This window comes from Nicotiana sylvestris, chromosome 10, assembly GCF_000393655.2.
Source record: "Nicotiana sylvestris chromosome 10, ASM39365v2, whole genome shotgun sequence".
NCBI lineage: Eukaryota > Viridiplantae > Streptophyta > Magnoliopsida > Solanales > Solanaceae > Nicotiana > Nicotiana sylvestris.
Window position 1 is genome coordinate 131240208 of NC_091066.1, and position 27553 is coordinate 131267760.

Genomic DNA, 27553 nt, shown 5'->3' on the forward strand with positions numbered 1-27553 from the left:
CTATTTATTACATAAGTCAGACTCTAGGAGATTGTGAAACCAGGTATTCACTTAGAAAAATTAGCTCTTGCATTAATAAGTGCATCTCGAAAATTAAAATCTTATTTTTAATGAGATCGTATATGTGTTTTAACAACGTACCCTCTTCGAAACATCTTGCACAAACCTGAATTACCGGGAAGATTGGCTAAATGGGCCATCGAGCTCGAAGGGTATGATATCGAGTACCAACCCCGGACGATATCAAGTCCCAAATTTTGGCAGACTTCATGGCCGACTTTACGCCTGCCCTTATGCCCGAGGTAGAGAAAGAATTCTTGCTAAAAACGGGCATATCATCGGGGGTATGGACCCTATTCACCGACGGTGCCGCGAATGTGAAAGGGTCCAGACTTGGCATCGTTCTAAAACTGCCTACGGGAGACATGATTAGGCAATCTATAAAAACTTTGAAACTTACTAACAACAAGGCAGAGTATGAGGCCATGATTGCAGGTCTCGAGCTGGCAAAGATCCTAGGAGCAGAAGTTGTCGAAGCAAAATGCAACTCCCTTCTGGTGGTCAACCAAGTAAATGAGAGATTCGAGGTTCGAGAAGACAGGATGCAAAGATACTTAGAAAAACTTCAGGTCATATTGCATCGCTTCAAAGAATGGACTTTGGTCCACATTCCTCGAGATCAGAACAGTGAGGTTGATGCACTCACGAACCTGGGGTCGTCTATCAAAGAAGATGACATACTCATGGGGGCTGTCGTACAGTTATACAAGTCGGTGATTTAAGAAGGCCATGCCGAGATCAACTCAACAAGTCTAACATGGGACTGGAGGAATAAATACATCGACTATTTGAGAAACGGGAAGCTGCCCACAGACCCAAAATAATTGAGGGCCCTTCGAGACAAAGTAGCTCGATTTTCACTCGATGAGAATGGAACACTATATAGAAGGACCTTCGACGGACCTCTAGCAGTATGTTTGGGACCGGGGGACACCGATTATGTATTTCGAGAAATCTATGAGGGCACCTGTGGAAATTATTTTGGTACTGATTCTTTGGTTCGGAAGGTGATCAGAGCAGGCTACTATTGGGACAGCATGAAGAAGGACATCAAGGAATTCGTTCGAAGGTGTGACAAATGCCAAAGTTTTGCGCCAATGATTCACCAACCCGGTGAACAGCTACATTCATTCTTATCACCATGGTCATTCATGAAATAGAGGATGGACATCGTCGGCCCCCTACCAACGATGCCAAGTAAAGCTAGATTTATTTTGTTTATGATTGACTATTTCTCGAAATGGGTGGAAGCACAGGCCTTCGAGAAGATAAGAGAAAAAGAAGTCATTGACTTCATTTGGGACCACATCATATGCCGATTCGGGATCCCCTTCGAGATTACATGTGATGTTGGGAAGCAGTTCATAGGTAGCAAGGGGATGAAATTCCTCGAAGATCATAAAATCAAAAGGATTCTATCAATGCCTATCACCCATGCACAAATGGATAGGCCAAGTCCACGAACAATACCATCATCCAAAACTTGAAAAAGAGGTTAGAAAATGTGAAAGGAAAATGGAGAGAGGTATTGCCCGCATACCAAACAAATTCGAAGTCAAGCACATGAGAGACACTCTTCTCCTTGTTATATGGATCCAAGGCTTTGATACTGGTCGGGGAGCCAAGCGCCAGATTTTGACATGCCACCGAGGACTCGAACAGCGAGGCAATGACTACAGCCCTCGAGCTACTAGATGAAAAGCGAGAGACTGCACTAGTCCGAATGGCTGCCCAAAAATAGAGGATCGAGAGGTATTATAACAGGAGAACAAACCTCCAATACTTCGGAGCCGGGGACTTAGTCCGAAGAAAGGTCACCCTAGATGTTTTATACTTCAATACCACACAAAAGGGGGGTGATCTGTGTGGTGTCCAATTTTTTGCTTAACCTGATTATGGAAGGACATGGTTCTTCTATGTGTTCCAACTACTACTGTTGCGGAATAATAAGTACAGAAATAAAAGAACACAAAGATTTTACGTGGAAAACACTCGGCTCAAAAGGTGAAACAACCATGACCTACTACTCAGTAGGATTTTCCTCAACACTTCACTAAATAACTAAGCCAAAACAGCATTTACAAAACTCTTTGTAAACCTAAGGATTACCTCTAATCCCGTTGTAGCAACCAACCTCTAATTGTTCCAACAACTTCAAGTTAACTCTAACTTGAATACTCTGAGTACCTATTACAATTGCCTCTAGATAAAGATGAAAGGTACAATATAAAACACTACTATAATTGAACTAGAAATAAAGAAAGACACATAAAACTCTTTATGGAGTTGGTTTTTCAATCTGGTTCATGTAGCTTCAGGTTTGAGCACTTGAATCACACACGAACTGCTTGCAAAAATCTTGCTATTTTGCTCTTAATTAACATTTAACTTCTGCGTTTTTGTGCAACACCTGCAATGTGAGAACATCCTGCAATTTATAGAGTTAGTAGATGAAGAAATAACTAGAGTTCTGATGCAACTCTTCCTTGGTGGAAGAGTTCTAGTTGATCGTAACTTCTAACTTCTTCCCTATCTTGGATAATGTTCTTTTTGAGTAAGGAGTCCTTCTCCTTATCAATTATGCAACCTTTTCGATCAGGAGATTTTAAATACACCAAGTTAAGCTTATCTCTTTCATGTACATCCCACATGCTCGAATCTGCCCATTTTTGTTCACCTGAGGGATGGACCTGGTTCATGCCTGAGCTTCATTTGTTAATCTTCAAAAATAACCTTCACTTGGGCCAACAAATTCCCCCTTTTGATGATGACAAACTCTGTGCTTTTCATAAGCTTAGGTCCTGTTTCAACTTAGCTCAACATCAACACAATGTTAGAAATATTTTTCATTTTTATCACTTATCATCAAGGACCAGGTACATTAGGTTATAAACATCACTGTTCAAAGTGTAAAGCACAACCTTTTCCTCCTTTTGGCATCATCAAAAAGTTGCATAAAACGTGAGATAACCAGATTTTAAAACTTACTCATGGCCACTGGGGCTACTTCAAATGAAATCATGGATTAATTATCATAGATCAAGCTAAGAATTTTAACCATCAAAGAAATATAAACAAACAATTAGAGCAAAAACAGTGAATTGCATTGATGATTGATAAAATTCTACCACAGAGCATAAGAAGAAATAAAAATACTAAAAACATGAGCAAAAGAAACAAAACGTCCCGAACTGGATCACTGGTTGATCTACACTAGGCTATGAGGCTTAAGGCTGGGAAGAACTAGGTGCTTGGTTTTTGACTTGGAGAGGTTCCAACATACGTTGAAGAATGCCATCATTCTTCTATTTTTCTCTTGCCAGCTCAGTTCTGAGAGCATCTCTCTTAGTCTCCACCTCAACCAACCTCTTCTTCAGCCTTTCAATCTCAGCATCCTTAGCCTCACTTTCTTGCACCAAGGCTCTGACCTTGCTATTAACTGGTACCTTTTTTGATGAACTAGGTTCTTTAGGAGTGACATTGACTTCATAATCGCAAGCAAGTAGAGTATTAACCCAAAACTTATCCATGTTTGTATTAACCTCCCACTTTTTCATAGGTACATTGAAATGTGCAAGCATAGTTGTGAGAATGAAGCCATAGGGAATGGTATGAGTTTTGGTGTCATTGATAACTCTATCAAGAAGCTAGATTAAAGCTTTCAGTCACTTTTTTCAGTAGGTCTGCGAGGGTTTCCTCTACAGATGAACCAGGTTCATTTCCCCAAACAACCATTGCACCTGCGTCTTTGGTTATACTCACAAGAGTGGGTGAAGAATCAGCCACTCTTGTCCCCTTTCCCCTCACAGGACTCCTAGCACCCTTGCTCTCCTTTTTTTCTTTTTCATTTTTACCACCAACTTCTCCATATTCTGTAGTCTCAACACCTTCTACAGATCCTACAAATCTATTCTCCAAATTTACAACAACTTTAGAAATTGTCTCAGGAGAAACTTTAGAATCAGAAGATACCTGTTCAGTTTCGAAAGAACCACTTTCTCTCCCTCCCCCTGAGTAGTAGACTTAAAAGAATCTAGGTAGTTTAATACGGTCAGGAGTCTTGAACGTAGTTGGTTCACTTGTAACGGATAAGTTCAAAAGAACTTTGGCATTTGGTAAGACTTTGCTCATGATCCAAATATAGTTATTTCAAATTATGCAGAGCGTAGAAAACATACTGTGTTATCTTGATGAATCAGGTTCTTCACTGATAATTCTCTTGTGTAAGTCTAAATTTGCCAAAATAGAGAAAATATTATTAGAGATTAATGAGTCATTTTAACACATGGCACAAGAATATGCTTTGGAAAGTATGAGACTAAGCAAGATTTAATCTAATTATACACAATTTACAGACTTTCTAACCAATTTTTTTTTTCAATTTTTTCCGTTTAACCTTGAACTGGTCCTTTTAGGTGATCTTAAGAATCCCTAATTCCAACCTGTTCCTCTCAAAGTGATCTCTACTTAAGGATTTTGTGAAGATGTCAGCAGCACAAAACTCTACAGTGATCAAGATTTTCTCATAGTTGTCCCTCAAAAAATGGTGTCTAATATCTATGTGCTTAGTTCTCTTATGATGAACCAGGTTCCTTGTCATACTAATAGCACTAGTGTTATTAAAAAAATAGGGATGCAACCAACATCAATTCCAAAGTTCAATAATTGTTGTTTGATCCATAACAGTTGAGCACAACATGAAACAGCAGCAACCTACTCTGTTTCAGTAGTAGATAAGGCCACTGAATTTTGCTTTTTAGTAGCTCATGACACAAGACATGAACCAGGAAGTGTGTCATACCTGAGGTGCTCTTCCTATCCACAAGGAAACCTACATAATCAGCGTCAGCATATCCTACTAGGTTAAAATTACTACCTTTTGGATACCAAAGGCAAAGGTCAATGATGTCTTTCAAGTATCTCAATATTCTCTTGACAGCAGTCAAGTGGGACTTCTTTGGATTTGCCTGAAATCGAGCACAAAAGACCTATACTGAAAATAATGTTAGCTCTACTAGCAGTAAGATACAAAAGAGAACCAATCATTCCCCTATACAACTTCTGATCAACAGATGAACCAGGTTGATCTATATCTAATTTCGTGGAAATAGGAGTGTCAATTTCTTTGGATGTTCCTTCCTAGTTTTATTACTGAGGAATAAGTTCATGGACAGGTTCCCTCGAGGTTTGAGGATCAGTTCCTCTCTAGTCAGTTCCCCATGTCATATTGCCCTAGGTGGAAGAACCTGTTCCATCACATGTTCCTCCCTATCATGCATCTTCAGGATGGACTGTGGTTTCACCATTTGAATTTCTTATTAGCCCAATCTATTCATTATCTTGTTCCTGCCTCTTAGAAAGAATGTTAGTTTTACAAAAAATAACATATATATATTTTCTACACACATAGTTTTTTACTGTATATCTTATAAGCTTTACTATGTGAAGAATATCCCAAGAATACTCCCTCATCACTTTTGGGATCATACTTACCTAGGGAGTCTTTGCCACTATTGTGCACAAAGCACTTGCATATAAATGCCCTAAGATGGGATATATTTAGTTTTCTCCCTTTAAGTGACTCATAGGGAATCTTCTTAACAAGAGGTCTAGTCATGCAACTATTTATGATGTAGCATGCAAAAATTTAGCAAACTTAGCATTTTCAAATTCAGTTCCATGATCAGACCTAATTGATGCAAGTTGATTACCTAGTTGTTTCTGAGTTGTTCTAACAAAAGAAGTAAACATGTCAAATGTTTCATCTTTAGATGTTAAAAACAATGTCCAAGTAAACCTAGAGTAATCATCAACAAGCATCATCACATATCTTTTACCACCTCTGCTTAATGTTTTCATTAGACCACAAAGATCAATATGAACCAGTTCCATCGTTCTGGTGGTGCTTACCACTTTTTTGCATTTAAAAGAGGATCTTACCTGATTCCCCCTTGCACAAGCCTCACAAACTTTGTCTTCCTTGAACTTGATGTTAGGCAGCCCTATCACCAGATCCTTGGAGACTAATTTGTTGAGTTAACTCAGACTTTTATGTCCAAGTCTCTTGTGCCAAAGGAGGGGATCATTGTCCAACACACTTAAGCAAGTGAGTTCATTTTCTGAAAGTGTGGACAAATCTACAATGTATGTATTGTTTACTCTTTTTTCCTGCAAAACAATCTTGTCAGTGGTAAGATTAATCACAAAACATTTGGTAGAGGTGAATGCTACCAAGTTACTTCTATCACATAATTATGATACACTTATTAGACTACACTTTAGGCCATCTATCAAGTAGGCATTCTCAATAGAGTGAGAATCAGTTTTACCTACCTTTCCAACCCCAATGATCTCACCTTTCTTCACACTTCCAAAGGAGACATTACCTCCTTTGAGGTCCTCAAGTGAAAGGAATTGGTTCTTTCTTCCTGTCATGTTCTTTGAACAACCACTATCTATGTACTATATTTGGCTTCTCCCTTTCACTTGGACCCGCAAAAGAAAATCAAGGGTTAGTCTTAGGAACCCAAACTAGTTTGGGTTCCTTTCTATAGGCAAAAGTGTGAACTAGATTCTTTTTAGCCCAACCTGGCAGCCTATTTTTCCCTTGAACAAATTCTTTATTCATTTGACTAGCATTTTCTTTTGCAATATATTCGCTTTTACAGTGACCAGTTTTACCACAGTGTGTGCAAATTATATTCTCAGGAAGTGTGAGGTACTTGCTTTTGGGATCCCACTTAGGTGCAGGGGTCCCGTAGCCATGTCCTCTCTTATTGCTACTATGGTGTTCATGTAGCCATGAAAGTGTATCGGAGGACCTATTCCATTTACAGGTTCTGTCTAGCTCGTGCTTAACCTTGTTTAGATCCTCCTTAAGGACTCTTATCTGCTCATCTCTTTTGTACAACTCAGCTTTCATTTTTCCGACATTTTCTTCTAAAGTGAGTTGTGTGTGATCAACTTTCTTTTTACCAGTTCCTAATTTCAATTTTAGATTTTCAGATCTAAGATCTAGGACAGTGGTGTCAAGTTCATGAACCTGGTTCTTTAACTGAGCATTTTTACTTTCACTTTCACTAGCTCTATGTTCCAGATTTTTGCACTTAGCTTTCAAAATCACACACTCCTTAGACAGTTGTTCCTTTTCATTATTTAGATCCTCGGATTCATCAATGAAATCCAAGAGTAACTCAGATAGCTTTTCTTTAGACAAATTTAATTTTGTCTTTGAGATGAATTATACTTACCTCAAATTCCTCATCGGATTCTCCAATTACAATAAGTGCTTGTTCATTTCCGTCTTCACCCTCTGAGTCCTCATCTGAGCTTTCTCCCCAGGCAACAACCATAGCCTTTATTGATCTTTTGTTCTTCTTGGGTTGAACATGTTCCTTCTTCTTGTTCCTTCGTTCAACTCTTTCCTTCTTCCATTCAATTTCCTATTGAGGGCAGTTTTTGATGTGGTGATCAGTCTTCCCACACTTGTAACACCCCTCATTGGTTTGTTATTCAGGAACCCTTGGTTTGTTGTAGCTTCCACTTCTTGAAGGACCCTTTCCTCTCATTAGGTACTTCTTGAAGTCCTTTGTGATCATGCTCATTTCATCCTCCTCTAGATCAGCACCTTCAGTGATTTTGAATGTCAGGCTCCTTTCCTTCTTGAGTGCATCCATCTTCATAGTTTGCCTTCTAAGTTCATAGGCAGTGAGATTTCCAATTAGCTCATCCAACTTAAGAGTGGCAATGTTCTTTGATTCCTGAATAGCAGTGATTTTGCTTTCCCAAGAGACGGGCAGAACCCTTGTCAAAATCTTCTCAACTTTGTCTACTTCAAGAATAATCCTTCCAAGAGACTTAAGTTCATTTGTCAGTGTGGTGAACCTTGTATATATCTCTTGGATGGTTTCCTCTTCCTTCATGGTGAAATTCTCATATTGAGAATACAACAGTGTTCCTCTGGACCACTTCACTTGAGGTGTTCCTTCATGAGCCACTTGTAAAGTGTCTCAGATTTCCTTAGCAGTGGTACAACTTTGAATTCTACTGTACTCGCCTGGACCAAGTCCACACACAAGCCATTTCTTGGCCTTAGCATTCTTTTCCCATTTCCCCAAGTCCACAGCATTGCAGTCAACTCTTGTTTTTTGTACGTCTAATCCTTCAGCATTCTTCATCATGGTTGGGGACCATCAGTGACAATGTTCCATAGCTCATAGTCTTTTCCGATGATGTGATCTCTCATCCTGTTTTTCCACCAAGAGTAGTACTGGCCATTAAAGAGTATAGGCCTATCGGTGGATTGCCCTTCCCAGTTTCCAGGCGGTGTGCTCATCTTGATCTGTTCCTAAGGTGTTAGCCTCTTCAAGGATAACCTGCTCTGATACCAATTGATGTTTTATACTTCAATACCACACAAGAGGGGGTGATTTGTGTAGTGTCCAATTTTTTGCTTAACCTGATTATGGAAGGACCTGGTTCTTCTATGTGTTCCAACTACTACTGTTGCGGAATAATAAGTACAGAAATTAAAGAACACAAAGATTTTACGTGGAAAACACCCGGCTCAAAAGGTGAAAAAACCATGACCTACTACTCAGTAGGATTTTCCCCAACACTTCACTAAATCACTGAGCCAAAATAGCATTTACAAACTCTTTGTAAACCTAAGGATTACATCTAATGTCGTTGTAGCAACCAACCTCTAACTGTTGCAACAACTTCAATTTAACTCTAACTTGAATACTCTAAGTACCTATTACAATTGCCTCTAGATAAAGAGTTCTAGTTGGTCTCAACTTCTAACTCCTTCCCTATCTTGGATAATGTTCTCTTTGAGTAAGGAGTCCTTCTCCTTATCAATTATGCTACCTTTTTCGATCAGGAGATATTAAATATACCAAGTTAATCTTATCTCCTTCACGTGCATCCCACATGCTCGAATCTGTCCGTTTTTGTGCACCTGACGGATAGACCTGGTTCATGCCTGAGCTTCCTTTGTCAATATTCAAAACTAACCTTCACTTGGGCGAACAATCCTAAACACTTGAAACCCAAACGAAGGGAAGCTAGGCCCAAGTTGGGAAGGACCGTGTCGCGTCCTCGGAGTAGTCGGCAAAGGGTCATACAAACTTGGCACCATAGAAGGCGAGCGACTCCCTAGTAATTGGAACATATCGATGCTCAAACGCTATTATTACTAAGGTATAATATGTCTCATACTAATTTTGTACAGGTGTTAGATGGGAGACGCTGAAGCACCCTTCGACTCAAAGACCTTGGGTTTCAAAGCATGCGTTGCACTCTTTTTTCCTTTGATCGGGTTTTATCCCAAATGGAGTTTACCGGCGAGGTTTTTAACGAGGCAACATCTATATATTACCTAAGAAGAACTCAAAAAGTATTCAAGGCTTCTTCTCAATCAACCTCGAATACTAGGGGTCATCCCCCTCGGAGGTTATCTTTTCAAAAAAATAGAGTTATGCCTAATAGGACCTCGATAGGAAAATATTGTATTGAGCCAAACGGTCGAATGAACCGTGTCCGTATAGAACAATCGAGCCTCCGAAGGCAAGAACATGTACACATATATCAAGTAATCAAAGAAGCCTTTCTGCTTGTCAAAACATTGTGTGCCTCAAAGAAGTTTACTACTTTCACACAAAACGGCTCAAGGGCCAAAAATCCTCGAACATTCGGGGATTGTCATAGACAGTCAGCTCATCGAAGCCATCAAAAACTCAAATTTGTAAGACCTTAATAAGGCAACTTCGAGCTCGTAAGACCTTAGTGAGGCAGCATCGAATCTTTAAGACCTCAACGAGGCATGCCCAATCTTATAGGACCTCAATGAGGCAATACCGAGCTTATAAGACCTCAATGAGGCGTACTCAAATTTATAAGACCTTAAAAAGGCATAACCCCGATATGAAGACCAAGGTTATATATTCGAACTTGTAAGACCTTTAAAAAGCATACCCTCGATATAGACTCCAAGGTCACCACACCCAGGGTCTAAAGGCTATGGACAAACATAAAGACTACGGTCGAACTAAAAGGCTACGGCCAAATTAACGCAGCTCGAAGATGTCCGACTACCACCATAAAACTAAAGGCCTTCAAATACTTCTAAAAGAACTGGTTAATCAGGCTACCCTCGGCATAAGCAAAAGAGCTTCGATAATATCAGCTCCGAACAATAAAAAGGCTTCGAAAACAATCAGCCTTTGATAAAAAGGTTTCGAAAAATCAGCCTTTGAGCGAACCTCCCTAGGTACTCAGCTATCTTCACATATCGACTCATAATCGAGGTTCTTGTTTGGAACGTCGATGGGTCGAACGAACATAAAACATGCCGAGGCATAATCAAAACTTCAAAAGTCTTTAGCCAAAATGAGGGAAAACTATAGCCATATTAGAGGTCGCATCGACCCAATCTAAAAGTGCCTAAGGGCCAATGCGTAAGAGCCTAAGGGCCAGCCTAAAGAGCCTTAGGGCCAATGCGTAAGAGCCTAAGGGCCAATGTGTAAGAGCCTAAGGGCTAGCCTAAAGAGCCTAAGGGCCTATCTAAAGAGCCTAAGGGCCAATGTGTTAAAAACTTGAGGGTCGATAGCTCTGGGTCAAAATTTGACTCGAGGATCGAACCCCGAACGGTCAACTATTATCGATCAATCATCGAGCATGAAAACCTAAGGGGTTTATATTATAAGTCCAACACATCGGACTGGTTATCGACAAGTATCAAAGTTTATTCCAAAAAGGCATTGGGAATCAGTTTGTCAGAAATCATTAAGAACAATCTACGAGTTGGGTTTGAGTAAACACTCACTCGACTACTAAGCCCGGGGGCTACCCGAGTTCGAGCAAGTTCTCTCTCGGGGACTATTTATAAAGCCTCAGGTCTATATTTATTTCGAGTTCGAGCAAACGCTCACTCGACTATTAAGCCCAAAGACTACCCGAGTTCGAGTAAGTTCTCACTCGGGGACTATTTATAAAGCCTCAGGGCTATCTTTATTTCGAGTTCGAGCAAACGCTCACTCGACTATTAAGCCTAAGGTCTACCCTAGTTTGAGTAAGTTCTCACTTGGGGACTATTTATAAAGCCTCAAACTATATTTATTTCGAGTTCGAGCAAACGCTCACTCGACTATTAAGCCCAAGGGCTACCCGAGTTCGAGTAAGTTCTCACTTGGGGACTTTTTACAAAGCCTCAAGGCTATCTTTATTTCGAGTTCGAGCAAACACTCACTCGATTATTAAGCCCAAGGGATACCCGAGTTCGAGTAAGTTCTCACTCAGGGACTATCTATAAAGCCTTAGGGCTATCTTTATTTCAAGTTCAAGCAAATTTTCACTCAATTAAGGGCTACCCGAGTTCTAGCAAACTCTCATTTGGGGACTATTTGTAAAAGCCTAAGGGCTATCTTTATTTTCAGATGATCGAGCAAACCCTCACCGGGTTGCTAAGTCCAAAGGCTACCTGAGTTCGAGAAAATTCTCACTCAAGGGCTATCAACAAAGCCTAAAAAGGCTAGCTTTATTTCAAAAATCAAGACCCAACTCTCACTCAACTCGGACTCAGAAATCCCGGTGACCTAAGTTCACATCAAATCAATCCAAGCTTAGTTCGAGGGACAACAAATGACTTTAAGAAGCATCATATTAATCAATTAAAAACCTAAGGGTTTATTATGTTCCGGGTTCGGTATTCGGACTCATCGTTAGAGTCATACACTTGGATTTTTCACAAACGAAGGCAGGATGGAGTTCAACACAAATCGAAAGCAAAATGAAGAAATTCTTATATTAATAAAAGATGTTCACAAAGCCCACGAGGGGCCCTTACACCGAAACAAAGAAGCAAAAAACAATAGCCAAAAGACTAATCTACTTTCGAGGGTATATCCTCAAGAGCAACATCTTCAAGAACCCTTTCCGAGGGAATCTGTCACACCTCCGTTTTCAGCTACACCCCCGAGAGGGGCGTAAAGGGAGTTTTTTCAATTAAAGGACAATCAAAATGGGATTTATTATTTAATTCAGAGTCGCCACTTGGGAGATTTATGGTGTCCCAAGTCACCAGTTGAATCCCGAATCGAGGAAAAGATTAACTCTGTTTAACAGTCTGCATACCAGAAATCCGGATAAGGAATTCTGTTAACCCGGGAGATGGTGTTAGGCATTCCCGAGTTTCGTGGTTCTAGCACGGTCGCTCAACTGTCATATTCGGCTTAATTATATGATTTTTATACAATTATGAACCTATGTGCAAATTTTAACTTTTAACCGCTTTTATTATTATCATTATTATTTTAACAGAGAATTGCAACGTTGTGAAAACGTATCTCGAACCACGTCACATCAATGTACCCGTGGTTATCGACACATTTCGACTCCGTTGAGATTTGGATTTGGGTCACATAAATGTGCACCCGAGTTTAAGAAAGTAAATTATTAAAGGCGCGCCTAAAGCGACTAGCGTATCATCATTTTGGGGAAGGTCGTGAACTTTTGCTAAACGGCACATCCCGAAGTCTAAGGAATTTTACAAACACTTATAGAGGGCCCCGCAGCATATGTATTTCGTTTGTCGAGGCTCGTCTCCTTCATTATTTAAGAAAAAAAGAATTGCAACGTCATGGAAATGCATCTCGAACCACGTCACAATCAATGTACCCGTGATTATCGACCTATTTCGACTTCGTTGAGATTTAGATTTGGGTCACATAAATGTGCACCCGGGTTTAAGAAGGTAATATTATTTAAAGTACGCGCCTAAAGAGACTAACGCGTTGTTATTTTGGGAAGAAGGCCATGAAATTCGCTAAGCGGCCGATCCCAAGTTCTAAGTAATTAATATATGCAATCGTGAGGGCCCCGCAATCCGTGCTTTTTATTAGGCGAGGCTCATCTCGTTTATTTTAAAAGGACCATCCTAAAGTGACTACATTTTTCTATTTTTTTTTTGTCTCTAAAGATAAAGAAAAGAAATCCTAATTAATAACGATTATATTTGAGGTCAATGGATTCACGCTACTTGAACTGTCAACCAGCTTGGGCCTGAAGCACAGCCCGTTTAAATGGACCAAAATTCAGGCCCACACGAGAGCAAGCCAGTCATAGGCCTGAGCCCAGGTTTACGCGGGTGTTTAATTAAAACCAAACTTGGGCCGCCTGAAATGCATCGGAGCCCAGTCCATCAGAGATAGGCTGTTAAGCCTTGATCGCCCATTCAAAATGAATTTCAACTATTCATGGACAACTTCAAGTTACTCGTACTTTACCATTTACAACAAAGGAAAAACGTGACTCACCTATTCAGATTGATGAAACAACTAACCTTTCTGATTTCAACTTAAAGCTCATATTATTTCTACTTATCTTTTGATGAGCTATTGGATACTATTAAGGTGAAAGAAAACATATATTGAGAATGTTAAATCAATGCTCAAATGATTCAGAGTTTCATGCGAGTTTACTGTCAGTACACATGAGAATTCAAGGACTCGAAGTGATTTCCTATTTCAACTGCCTTCCGACTTTAATAATCAAATTATCAGGAACAAAATTAAACTAGCCAAAACTGAAGGATAATTTCAGCTCACATTACTACAGTTCGAGAACCCTATTCTAAACATACAAACTAAGTTAGCTACAGCTAATTTCATTCCATACTCATCAATCTAACCAATTAACAAACACGAGATCCTTAAGCTGACTGACAGTCAGTTGCAACATATAATTCAGATTAACCTAGGGCAATCCCACTTAACGGTCCACATTATTACAACCCAGTCTATTGCTCAAATCAATACCATCTTAATCAACTAGCAATAAGTAATAATTTAAACAACTTAAACTATATCAGATAACATCCAAAGTGCAGAGATCTGCTAGCAATTTTCATTTCAACTTCAACTTGGAGTTACATGGAAGCAAATCAAGGAAGTGTACCTGGAATTGGAACAGAAATAAAGTAGAAGAAATATCAGCAGCAGCAGTAATACGAGCAGCAATACAACAGCAGTTCACAACAGCAATTTGAAGTTCCAAACAGCCACAAACAGACTCAACCGAGCCAGAGTCAAGCCAAGATTCAAGCTTTCCAGTCTTTAAGCTTTAGAAACTGATTTTCAAGACCCTCTCTAACTAATTAAAGACTCTCAAAAGTGATCTCTGAAACTTGAAGCAGAGGGTTCTAAAATTGTTTATGATTCTCAGGGAACTGGACTACTGGCTGAGAATCTTGAAAAATTAATTAAGGCAACAATAAAAACTCCCTCCTTCTCCTCAGATTTTTTCCTTCTTCTAAGGTTTCTCCCCAGATTTTTCAGAAAAATCCTCCAAAATCTGTCTTAAATGACTCTATTTATAACCAAACACTGACCCTGCTCTACCTTATCAGATTTTCTGCCCATGATATTCCCTTACAGCCCATTATCAAGTGTCTTGTGCCCAAAGGTATGGGCAGCTTATAATATTCAATTAATCCCCCATGTTTTTATGTTTTGTTCCCCACTAATACTAATCAATTCATTAGTTTAATGGTACTTTAATACTTAGTGGACAGAACGCTTAAACTACCCATTTCTTCCTGTTTTCAATTCCCAAATTACCCCCAAGGCCCTGAAATTACTGTCCTAGCCCAATCCCTTGTACCTTATCAGCTATAACCAACTTACTTCTTACAACTGAATGACTAAGGTTAAATTTCAATTGAAACAAATGAACTGAAATTAAATCAAAACCAAACTAACACAACACAGAACTCAACAGAATCATTAAAGCTGAAACTGAAAACTGAATCAAAATCACATTAACATCACACAGAACCCAACAGCATCATTGAAGCTGAAACTTGATATGGGGATTAATCTAACACAATTCTAAATTAAACCTATCAAAAATGTCGGATCACTGTCAGTATAATGACACTGAACCCTGAAGCTAAGTGTCCACAGATCAGCACACACAACATGTGACATTAAACCATTTGACGAACTTATTGGTCTACAAACAAGAATGAATTAATCAACGAAAACTAATTAACCAATTGCCTACAACAATTGACAGCAATCAATCAGAAATAGATAATCATGCAATTCAAGCGGCATTGACAAGAACAGGGATTTACAATAAGACTTAACTAATCGACGAAACTTATTCGAATCGATTAAATAGCCTATAATTATACACAACAATGAGCAGAAACAAATTCGACCAAATAGAAAGGTCTGACGGAGAAGAACTAAACAATCGAAAAAAATAAATAAAAAAATTAATATAACAATACTAAACAAATAAACAGACGCTTAAAACATCAAAATAGAATAAAAGGTAAGAAGGAAAAACACCTTAAATGGAACAGAGAACAGACGGACTTGAATCGACTCGGACTTGAACTTTTTGAGGTCAAACGGACCTTAATCGAGTGTTCTCAACTGAGAACACTTCGACTAAGGTCAGTTAAACACCCAAATTCCCTTAAACTTCGGACAGAAACCAGTTTTGGTTTTCTAGGGTTCTTACGTTTCGATTTGGGGCTCGAGTGTTTCTAGCCAGATTTGACTCAAACCAAAGGTGGTTCGGGCACGAGGGAGGTCATGGGGTGCCAGGGTATGAATTTGGGCTTGGTTAGGGTAGGTTCGAGTTCTGCTCGAATCTTCTATTGAAGATTCGAGAAGCTGGAGGTTGATTCGAGGCAAACGGTTAACATATCCATAACGAGGGTAGTCAGGGGGTGCCTTGGTGTGAGTTTGGGACTGGTTGGGGTGGGTTTCAAATTTGCTCGAATCTTCGATTGAAGATTCGAGAAGCTACAGTCTGATTCGAGCAAAACGGTTAAGGGATTCGTGGAGAGGGTGGTTAGGTGCTCTAGGGGTGTTAGTTTCATGGTCATCGGCATTGTTGCCGCCGGCTTTCATGCGAAGGGGTTTCAGGGCGGCTAGGGTTTGGAGGGTTGTTTGGTTTGTCTCTGAAGGAGGCGATGAACAGGGGTGTGGCTTAGGGGCGGGGTTCGCTTGGATCCCTTATATACATACTTGGGGATTGGGTCCAAGCCGTTCGATCAAGAGAGATCAATGGCTTGGATCAATTCCCTTATAGGGAACGATGTCGTTTGGTTTCGTTGGGGGACTGGGTCGATCCGGGGATAAATGGGTCGGGTTGTGGGGATTGTGCTGAGGCGTTGGATCAAAACGATTCAACGGTTGGGATTTGTTGATCCTGAAACGCTGTCGTTTCGATTGAGCTGATGGTAGACTGGGTTAGGACGGGTATTGGGGTGTTTGAATTGGGTTGTAAGGATTTGGGCTTGGCCAAATTGGCCCAACTGAATTTTCCTCTTCTTATTCTCTTTTTTTCAATTTTTCTTTTCAACAATAAAACTAAAAATTCTAATTAAATTATAAAATTGACAATTAACTAAAAATATTGATTCTTAATAATAACTATCACATGAAATTAAACATTAATAAAGATAAAAATCACACAATTCGGACAATAAATGCAAAAAATGCAAAGTACATATTTTTTGTGATTTTCCCATTTTGTAAAACAAACTTGTTTCTTTAATTAATTCCTAAATTGTAAAATTAAATCCTAAATGCACATGCAACACATATTTTTTGTATTTTTTCTTAATTAAAGTAGAAATAAACATGCACCAACAAAAATACAAATAAATCACAAACAACACAAAACCATTTTATTTTGAATTTTTGGGAGTAGTTCCCATAGAGCAAAATCACGTGCTCACAGACTCCATTTCGATCTTTAGAGCAGCATCTTCGAGAACCTCTCCGAAACAGCAATATATGAAGAAAAGGCTCTAGCCTATCAAAGAGCAAAAGCTTTTAACAAGCGAAGAAAATTGTGGCATGGTGAAAAACTTGGCGAGTATGGGTCACGCCAGCACTACTATTGTGAAGCCACTTCTTGAGACATTGTACCGGTATGGAAAATAAAAGGAATGAAGTGTCACACCAGGTTGAAGTTAAGAGAGATGAGCGGCGGTATAAAGACCACATATCTTCTGATACGGAAAAAATTTGGTGCCCTTCTCTTATTGATTCGGGCCAACAACAACAACAACTCGGTATAATCTCACTTAGTGGGGAAAAGCTTTGAAAAAAAGTCATGTCATAACTGACAAAGTTGTGCCGTATAACCTTGTGGTCACACGTTCGAACCACAAAAATAGGAGGTTAGAAAAGGATATAGAGAAGGGAAAGGGCTAAAGGTTGAAGAGAGAATGAGTGAAGTTTTGGTTCAAGTAATCCCTTATTTATAGGGAAATGAGGACGAAAATGACGGCGCATTCAATGTTTCTAGGGAAACGAACTGGCGGTGCATTCAATGTTTCTGGGGGAATGAACCGACGGGACATTTCAATCACTTTGAACGCTTACGTCACGAGCATGGCGTTATCACGAGAGGCTCGAGAAAATCGAGGTCAAAGTCGTTTCATATCATTCTATTCTAAGAAATGCGGGGACTATCTGTATACGGTCAAAATCGAAGAGTATGATTTTGAAGGTAAACCGGGCTATAGGCCCGAGTCCGAGAGACTCGAGGTGGGTGTCGAACAGCTATCTCGGGGAAGCTGATCGAGTGTATGGCATAGACCGCATCGAGGGCAGCATTATCTCGAGGTCAATCAAGAAAGAGCGGGAATTTTTTAAGGACATATAAACCTAGGCAATTAATTGTAGGATAAGGGTCGTACAAGATGGGACAGATCTGTACTAGGTCATTATACATATGTACCAATAGAATTCTTTACTTTTAGGAGTAAGGTACTATATTGGGTTTTCTCCTCCTATATAAAGGGGACCTCAATCATTTTGTAAAGGCATCAGATCATTCAAGACAATAGAACATTTCTGCTTCTCTCACGCTCAATACTGTCTTTCAGCTTTATTATTTTTCATTCATTATTCTTCATTTATTGTTCTTCATTTATTGCTATTATCGGACTCGAGGTCCCTGATTCCATTGAGTTCGAGACCCCGGTCCTTCATCAACATTGGCTTGCATATCTTATTTTCTTTACTTACACTTAGCATATATTGTCTAACAACTAGTATTGAAATAAATCGCATATTTTTAGAACCACAATATCAAATATAATTGTTAAAACCATTTTCAAGGTAAACAACCTTTTAATCCATGTAAGATATATCACTTCTTCTTTTTTCAAATAATACATAATTGTGGCTTTTCCTCTCGCTTTTTAAGACTTTACCATTTTATGCTTAGAAAATTAACTATTCAGTATATGTTTACAAAATTAAATGGCTATGAAAGATTATTTCAATAATATCATTGACTAATTCAACTATATACTACTAGGACTTCTTATGGATGGTGAAAAGTTAGTCTCACTTTGAGATAATATTTAAATCATATACATTAAAAGTATGAAAAAAATAGTGTACTAATTAGTATGTTATACTTAACAAATTACTTACCATTTGTTCTAGGTTATTCACAAATATACTTATTATGTGGAGTTAAATACAATTGTTTTTTAATTGATTTGATTGTATAAATATTTTTACAACATTGACGCATAAAACTTGAATTAATGGTCAGATACTCAAAATTTTTTGCACAACTGACCTTCTATGAGTGCAAATCGACGAATTATACACCTAGGAACCAAGAAAATTCAAATGAATAATAGAGCCAGAAGTACAACATTCATTTTGTTGGAAAATTATAGCATGTTTGGCCAATTTGGAAAAAAACTGTTTATTTTGATATGTGCTTTTTGAAAAAGTACTTTTGGAGAAAAGGAATTTGTGTTTGGTTAATTAATTTAAAAAGCATTTTTGAGTAACAATTTGTGTTTGACCTAATTTTTAAAAAATACTTTAAAGTATCAAATTACGAATAAGGACATGAAGAGGATATACTTAATATTTATTATTATATAAGTAGATAAATAATAACAAAATATTTATTATTAAAGACAATATTTAGTTTTTTATTTTATTTAAGTAAAAATAAAAATAGAATTGAAAATTACTTTATTCTTTTAATGTGATTTAAATATATCAAAAGATCGTCTCAACCCAAAAATCATTATATATTACTTAATAGTTTAAACTAAGTAAGCTTATTTACCTATAATAATATTTTGCTTAGGATATTTTTGGTAGGAAGAAAATTTAAAATTGCTATTGCTTTTACTTCTACTGTTGGAGAGAAGCTATTTTTTTATACTTCTCAAAAACTGCTTCTGCTTCTCCCTAGAAATACTTCCCCCCCTAAAAAGATTGGCAAACACCTCAAGTTAAGAAAAAAAAAGTGTTTTTTGAGGAAAAATACTTTTGGCCTTCAAATAAGCTTGGCCAAACAGACTATATCTAAAATCAGCTTATTTTGAAAAGTGTTTTTCAAAAAAGTAATTTTGGTGAGAAGCAGTTTGTGTTTGGCTAATTAATTTAAAAAAAAAAAATTTATTCGCAATTAGTGTTTGTCCAGACTTTTAAAAAGTACTTTTGAAAAACAAGTTAATTTTTTCTATTTCTCAAAAATTATTTCTACTTATATTCAAAAACACTTTTTTTCCTTAAAAGTTTGGCCAAACATTTTGGAAAAAAAAAACATAAAATTGACTAAAAAGAAGCTTGGCCAACCATACTTTTAGTCTTGATTCGAATCTTATATGTAGTGAATTTTGGAGGACATAAAAATATCGAACAAAACGTGTAAAAGGAAAAAAATTTAGTCCTTAATTTGGAGAAAGAAATTGATGAGAATTAACACATTGCTTGAAATATACGTTTGGAACATTCCATTCCATGCATAAAAGGAGAGAGAAAGTGGGGCCCGCGCAAGAGGTGCCTTTTTCTGGATAGGGATGAAGCCCTTTCCATCAGCCCATACGCTATCTTATCAGAAGCTTCTGCGAAATTTGTGGATAAAAGTTGGTCCCACTACACCAGCATTTACGGATAATATTTGAACCTCAAGAAATAGGATTAGTCAGTCCCATGTCTGTTGGTAAGCAGCAGCAAACATGTACTATATAACATCAAATATTTTCTGATAAAACAGGAGAGTATTCCATTAACGCGAATGGTCTCTATCAGATTGATAAGTAGAGAGAATAAGCTGAAAATTTGAAATGGGAATAATCCAAATCGTGCCAAAGCTTAAATTAATTGGCAATCTCTGAGTGCAATATTAAATTTTAATATTACTAATAATGTGGTCAAACGATATTTGCAAATATTGAAATGTTATCCATGGTTAAACGGGACGTATAATTATTATGATACGCACGTACACGAATGGCTTCGAATTTCTCTCCTTTTTCTGGTCCAACGAATTCTCTCTCCAATTTTACCTGTCATGCATGTCAATACTGACGTGTGCTAATGTAATTGGAAAAGCATGCACGCGGAGCCCTTCATATTGACGTGGGACTTGATTATTGGATAGACATGCAAACGGTGGGTCCCAGCGGGGATAAGTCGTCTTTTGGTTTTGGGAGCAAATCAAATCCGTACGACAGTGAGAGAGTGGGTGGACGAGGAAAATGGTAAGAGTGAATAATCCATATCCCCTTTGTCGGTTTGATATTTATCCACATTGGCTGCCGTTATAAAACTTTTCCCTCCTATTTGCTCTATTTTTACCACCTTGCCATTTTACTAAGCACCCGTTTGTCCCCAAAAAAATTGATTTTTTTTTTCAAAAATATGTTTGTCTATAAAATTTTATAAGTTTTTAACAAAATTTCAAAAATTAGTTTTTCGAAAACCAAAAGGTGATTTTGACTACTTTTTAAAAATTTTAAATTTTATTTCCTCACTCACAAAAGTGTAATATTTTTTCAAGTGAATACATGTTCATTATTTCATGGGCTAAAATGTCGTCTAACTTAAAAAACTTTTCGAGACAATAACAAATAGGCAAGTTTTTAATTTCTTAAATATACTTGAAATAAAGCCCTTTTGGATTTTCAGGCTTTACACAGAATACTGCTCCAAGATTAAATATTACATCAAATTTTAGCACAATGAGCCAAATACTCAATACGAATCATATATATATATATATATATATATATATATATATATATATATATATATATATATATATATATCTAGTATTAGGATTCATACACAATAAGTATATTTGTATATGTTATAAAAAGGTCATTTATATTATTTTTCAAGTTACTAACTCCAAATACTATTTTTTTTTTAAATTATGATTTTTATATCCAAACACCTACTAAGTGCCGCCCCAAAATTTCTGTTTCATCCCTTCCCATGAATATTTCTTATGTTTTTTATCTGGTGGTCGGTATCACTTTGGAATCCCGCTAGTTTAATTTCGTCCCACGTATTACATTAGTATTTTTTATTCGTAGGTCAAACTTGAGGACCTTTTGTTAAGAGTGGAGTAATCTTATCTACCCCAACATATTCCTTGATGATCATTTCAATGTATGATTTTTCTTTTTTATATATATATTTTGATTTGATTGTGAGATCGAAAAAAAGAGAGTAAGAATTGAACTCATACCTACTATGTGAAGGACATTATTGTATTGATCTAAATTTGGGCGGTTTGATAACTGCAAATAAACAAGGTCGAGGATGGGGTCGACCACAACACACTGGCGAGGAGCCGTCTTCGAAAGGGTTATGGCCAAGGTCGAGTAAATGGAGTAAAGAAGTAACGGTAAGATAGGCTTAGAAATAGACACAAGGAATATTCCTTTGGATATTCCTTATGTTGTACTTTTTAGGGTTTCTTGGAGATATCCCTTATAAATAGAAAGAGATAGAAACCAAAAGAGAGGATCTTCACTTTTTGATAAGAATACATTGTAAAAGGTTGGCTATAAAAAATATACAAAAGTTGTCTTGTTCGCTGACGACATTGCTCAACATATGTTATTCAATCTATGTTTGTAAGATCCAATATTCCTTATCCATCTTATCTTCACTTCCCATCCTTCTACGTTGCTGTCAGGTGGAAGAATCATCCAAGTCATACAATATTTGGGTGATAAATTCCCTCTTATTACATTTATTGTCATTGTCTACATCTATTGCATGTTCTTATTATCACATTCATTGACAATCATTAAGCTCACATCTGATATTCATTATTTTCAAACATTGTCCATACTGTCGGTGTCCTCAGGTATCAGATCTAGAATATATTATGTTTAACTAGGATTCACTCTCTATTTCATTATTAATTAGTTTAACAAAAAGCTTAACACTTTTTGGTCAAACAATTTGGCGTCATTTATGGGGAGGTTTTAGTTAAAATTTTAGTTTCTTCTAGATCATAAAGAAGGACAACCATCTTTTCCTCGCTTGCACGAACTAACAATGGCAGGAAAAGGAGATGAAAGAGATAAAGCAATAGTGGGTGTCACTACCAATATTTTAAACACCATCAACGAGGATGACAGAGTAGACGAGGAGAATGTGACGCTGAGTGCTACACCCAGGCGGCGTGATTCAACTCCCCCTCATGAAAGTGTAACTGCTTCACGCGAAAGGGAAGCTTCCACGTCCACAGCTGAAGAAACTCCGTCAATAGTGAAAAAATTACTGGAGGAGTGGCTGACAAGTACTCTAAATAACATACTCGACAAACCCATTCAAAGGGCGAATAGAAACGTCGCGCCAACAAATACCACAGCGACCACCGATGAACAACCCGCTCCCTCAACAAGTAACACTCAGACCTCTGTTGATGCAGGTAATGATGCACTTGTAGCCATTCTAAAAAAATGGAAGAAATGGAAAACGAGAATAAAGCACTCCGCGACCAGATGAGGGAACATCAAGAAAGGGTTGATAAGATACCGGGCGCGCCAAAACTGCTACCAAAACGGGATATCGGTTGATTGGTCGAACAACCGTATAGCGAGGAAGCAACCCCGCTTGCCATATCCAAGACTTTCAAAATGCCACCATATTTGAAGATATACGATGACACCACAGACCCCGAAGATCACATCATTTATTATGTCACAACGGTAAAAGGCAACGATCTTTCAAAGGAGCATGTACCATCAGTGTTACTGAAGAAGTTAGGCGATACCTTAACGGGGGGAGCCTTAACCTGGTACTCACAATTACCAGCACGTTCAATAACAACATCCGAAGAAATGGCCGACAAGTTCGTCACCGCCCACAACGGGGCTAAGAAGGCGGAGGCCAGGGTGAATGATGTGAGCACCTAATTTTTGACCATATTTGATTTTTTCACTCATTTTTTAATATTTAAATAGATTTTAAGTTTAAACATAATATTTCAATTTTATTTCATCTTTTTATTGGTTTTTTATTTGATAAAATTAAAACTACAAAAAGACTTACGCTTTTAGATATTAGATATATTTCATTTGCAAAAGAAAAGAAAATTTACAAAAAAATATGTTTTTTCCTCTAATTTGGTAACACTAATAAAGTTATAGCTTTTCTTAGTAGGGTATGATATATATATATATATATATATATATAAAGAACCAATTAAAATGGCCATTTGCCAAAGATTCCTCATTATCTCCCCATAACAAACTCACATGCACCTTCCCAACACCTCACTCATTATCATCCTTTCTCCCCAAGATACCAAATTAGTTTTTCGAAAACCAAAAGGTGATTTTGACTACTTTTTAAAAAATTTAAATTTTATTTCCTCACTCACAAAAGTGTAATATTTTTTCAAGTGAATACATGTTCATTATTTCATGGGCTAAAATGTCGTCTAACTTAAAAAACTTTTCGAGACAATAACAAATAGGCAAGTTTTTAATTTCTTAAATATACTTGAAATAAAGCCCTTTTGGATTTTCAGGCTTTACACAGAATACTGCTCCAAGATTAAATATTACAACAAATTTTAGCACAATGAGCCAAATACTCAATACGAATCATAACTATATATATATATATATATATATATATATATATATATATATATATATATAGTAAAAGGAGTCATACACAATAAGTATATTTGTACATGTTATAAAAAGGTCATTTATATTATTTTTCAAGTTACTAACTCCAAATACTATTTTTTTTAAAATTATGATTTTTATATCCAAACGCCTACTAAGTGCCGCCCCAAAATTTATGTTTCATCCCTTCCCATGAATATTTCTTTTGTTTTTTATCTGGTGGTCGGTATCACTTTGGAATCCCACTAATTTAATTTCGTCCCACGTATTACATTAGTATTTTTTTATTCGTAGGTCAAACTTGTGGACCATTTGTTAAGGGTGGAGTAATCTTATATATCCCAACATATTTCTTGATGATCATTTCAATGAATGATTTTTCTTTTTTATATATATATTTTGATTTCATTGTGAGATCGAAAAAGAGAGAGTAAGAATTGAACTCATACCTACTATGTGAAGGACATTATTGTATTGGTCTAAATTTGGGCGGTTTGATAACTGCAGATAAACAGGGTCGAGGACGGGGTCGACCACGACACACTGGCGAGGAGCTGTCTTCGGAACGGTTATGGCCAAGGTCGAGTAAATGGAGTAAAGAAGTAACGGTAAGATAGGCTTAGAAATAGATACAAGGAATATTCCTTTGGATATTCCTTATGTTGTACTTTTTAGGGTTTCTTGGGGATATCCCTTATAAATAGAAAGAGATAGAGACCAAAAGAGGGGATCTTCACTTTTTGATAAGAATACATTGTAAAAGGTTGGCTATAAAAAATATACAAAAGTTGTCTTATTCGCTGACGACATTGCTCAACATATGTTATTCAATCTACGTTTGTAAGATCCAATATTCCTTATCCATCTTATCTTCACTTCCCATCCTTCTACGTTGTTGTCAGGTGGAAGAATCATCCAAGTCATACAATATTTGGGTGATAAATTCCCTCTTATTACATTTATTGTCATTGTCTACATCTATTGCATGTTCTTATTATCACATTCATTGACAATCATTGAGCTCACATCCGATATTCATTATTTTCAAACATTGTCCATACTGCCGCTGTCCTTAGGTATCAGATCTAGAATATATTATGTTTAACTAGGATTCACTCTCTATTTTATTATTAATTAGTTTAACAAAAAGCTTAACACTTTTTGGTCAAACAATTTGGCGTCATTTATGGGGAGGTTTTAGTTAAAATTTTAGTTTCTTCTAGATCATAAAGGACAACCATCTTTTCCTCGCTTGCACGAACTAACAATGGCAGGAAAAGGAGATGAAAGACATAAAGCAATAGTGGGTGTCACTACTAATATTTTAAACACCATCAACGAGGATGACAGAGTAGACGAGGAGAATGTGACGCTGAGTGCTACGCCCAGGCGGCGTGATTCACCTCCCCCTCATGAAAGTGTAACTGCTTCACGCGAAAGGGAAGCTTCCACGTCCACAGCTGAAGAAACTCCGTCAATAGTGAAAAAATTACTGGAGGAGTGGCTGACAAGTACTCTAAATAACATACTCGACAAACCCATTCAAAGGGCGAATAGAAACGTCGCGCCAGCAAATACCACAGCGACCACCGATGAACAACCCGCTCCCTCAACAAGTAACACTCAGACCTCTGTTGATGCAGGTAATGATGCACTTGTAGCCATTCTAAAAAAAATGGAAGAAATGGAAAACGAGAATAAAGCACTCCGCGACCAGATGAGGGAACATCAAGAAAGGGTTGATAAGATACCGGGCGCGCCAAAACTGCTACCAAAACGGGATGTCGGTTGATTGGTCGAACAACCGTATAGCGAGGAAGCAACCCCGCTTGCCATATCCAAGACTTTCAAAATGCCACCATATTTGAAGATATACGATGACACCACAGACCCCGAAGATCACATCATTCATTATGTCACAATGGTAAAAGGCAACGACCTTTCAAAGGAGCATGTACCATCAGTGTTACTGAAGAAGTTAGGCGATACCTTAACGGGGGGAGCCTTAACCTGGTACTCACAGTTACCAGCACGTTCAATAACAACATCCGAAGAAATGGCCGACAAGTTCGTCACCGCCCACAACGGGGCTAAGAAGGCGGAGGCCAGGGTGAATGATGTGAGCACCTAATTTTTGACCATATTTGATTTTTTCACTCATTTTTTAATATTTAAATAGATTTTAAGTTTAAACATAATATTTCAATTTTATTTCATCTTTTTATTGGTTTTTTATTTGATAAAATTAAAACTACAAAAAGACTTATGCTTTTAGATATTAGATATATTTCATTTGCAAAAGAAAAGAAAATTTACAAAAAAATATGTTTTTTCCTCTAATTTGGTAACACTAATAAAGTTATAGCTTTTCTTAGTAGGGTATGATATATATATATATATATATATATATATATATATATATATATATATATATATATATATAAAGAACCAATTAAAATGGCCATTTGCCAAAGATTCCTCCTTATCTCCCCATAACAAACTCACATGCACCTTCCCAACACCTCACTCATTATCATCCTTTCTCCCCAAGATACCACATAATGCTTTTAATATATAACACCTAGAAGAATGCTCAAACAAAAGAAAGGGGATTTGCCAAAAAAAAATGGAAAAAGCAGATTTGCACAAAAAAAGCGGGGAAAGCAGATTTGCACAAAAACAAACCGAGAGAAACGAGATCTGAGAAAGAGCAAAAAGAACGAGATCAAAAGGTCTTAAAAAAGAGAGTGATGAGCAGAAGGGAGGAAACAGAGAACACACAAAAATGGGGAAGGCAAAATAGTGAAATCTCCCACAAATTCCAGCCTGAAACTAGCTTAAAATTGTCCCTATATTCACTCCAAACCACCATGAAAACTAAGCCATAAACGCACTAAAAATCAATCCATCGACCACTGTCGAAGCCAGAAGTTTCGGACATGAAATGCTGCTCCGACTAGCCAAAAAATGCAGCTGAAACAACTGCAAAAATAGTCATGAGGCAGCCCCTATTTTAGTCACGAAAAACGCAACCATTCCATCACCCAAACACCTCCATTTTCTGCTTTAAAAATTACCACTATTATATTAGTTTTCGACCATGGAAGCACCTCTAAACTCCAGCAATTTTTAGCACCAAACACCACCAAACTCCAGCTCAAAAACAGATAAATAATCAACTAAAATTTACAACCTTAAACGCCATTTTTCTAGAAATTTCAGTCGAGCTTTAAGTTTGCCGGTGAGGTTCCTTTCGTTATCGACGGCGTTGGTTTCGCATTCATCCACTTCATAGATGATTTGTTGTACGAGTTCCATTATCAATATATTGGAAAGTTTGAGGTTCATTCTTTGCCTTATCTCCTCTCTTTTGATGAGTTCAAGTATCTATAATACATGTCTTAATCGTACGCTAATGGTTTCTGTTAGAATGGGTTCAATTTCTATTTGATTAATATATATTTATACCTTGCTTACATGAACAAGTAAAGTTATTGCATCACATAGATTAAAAGAAAGAGGCGTAAAAGGATCTTAAAT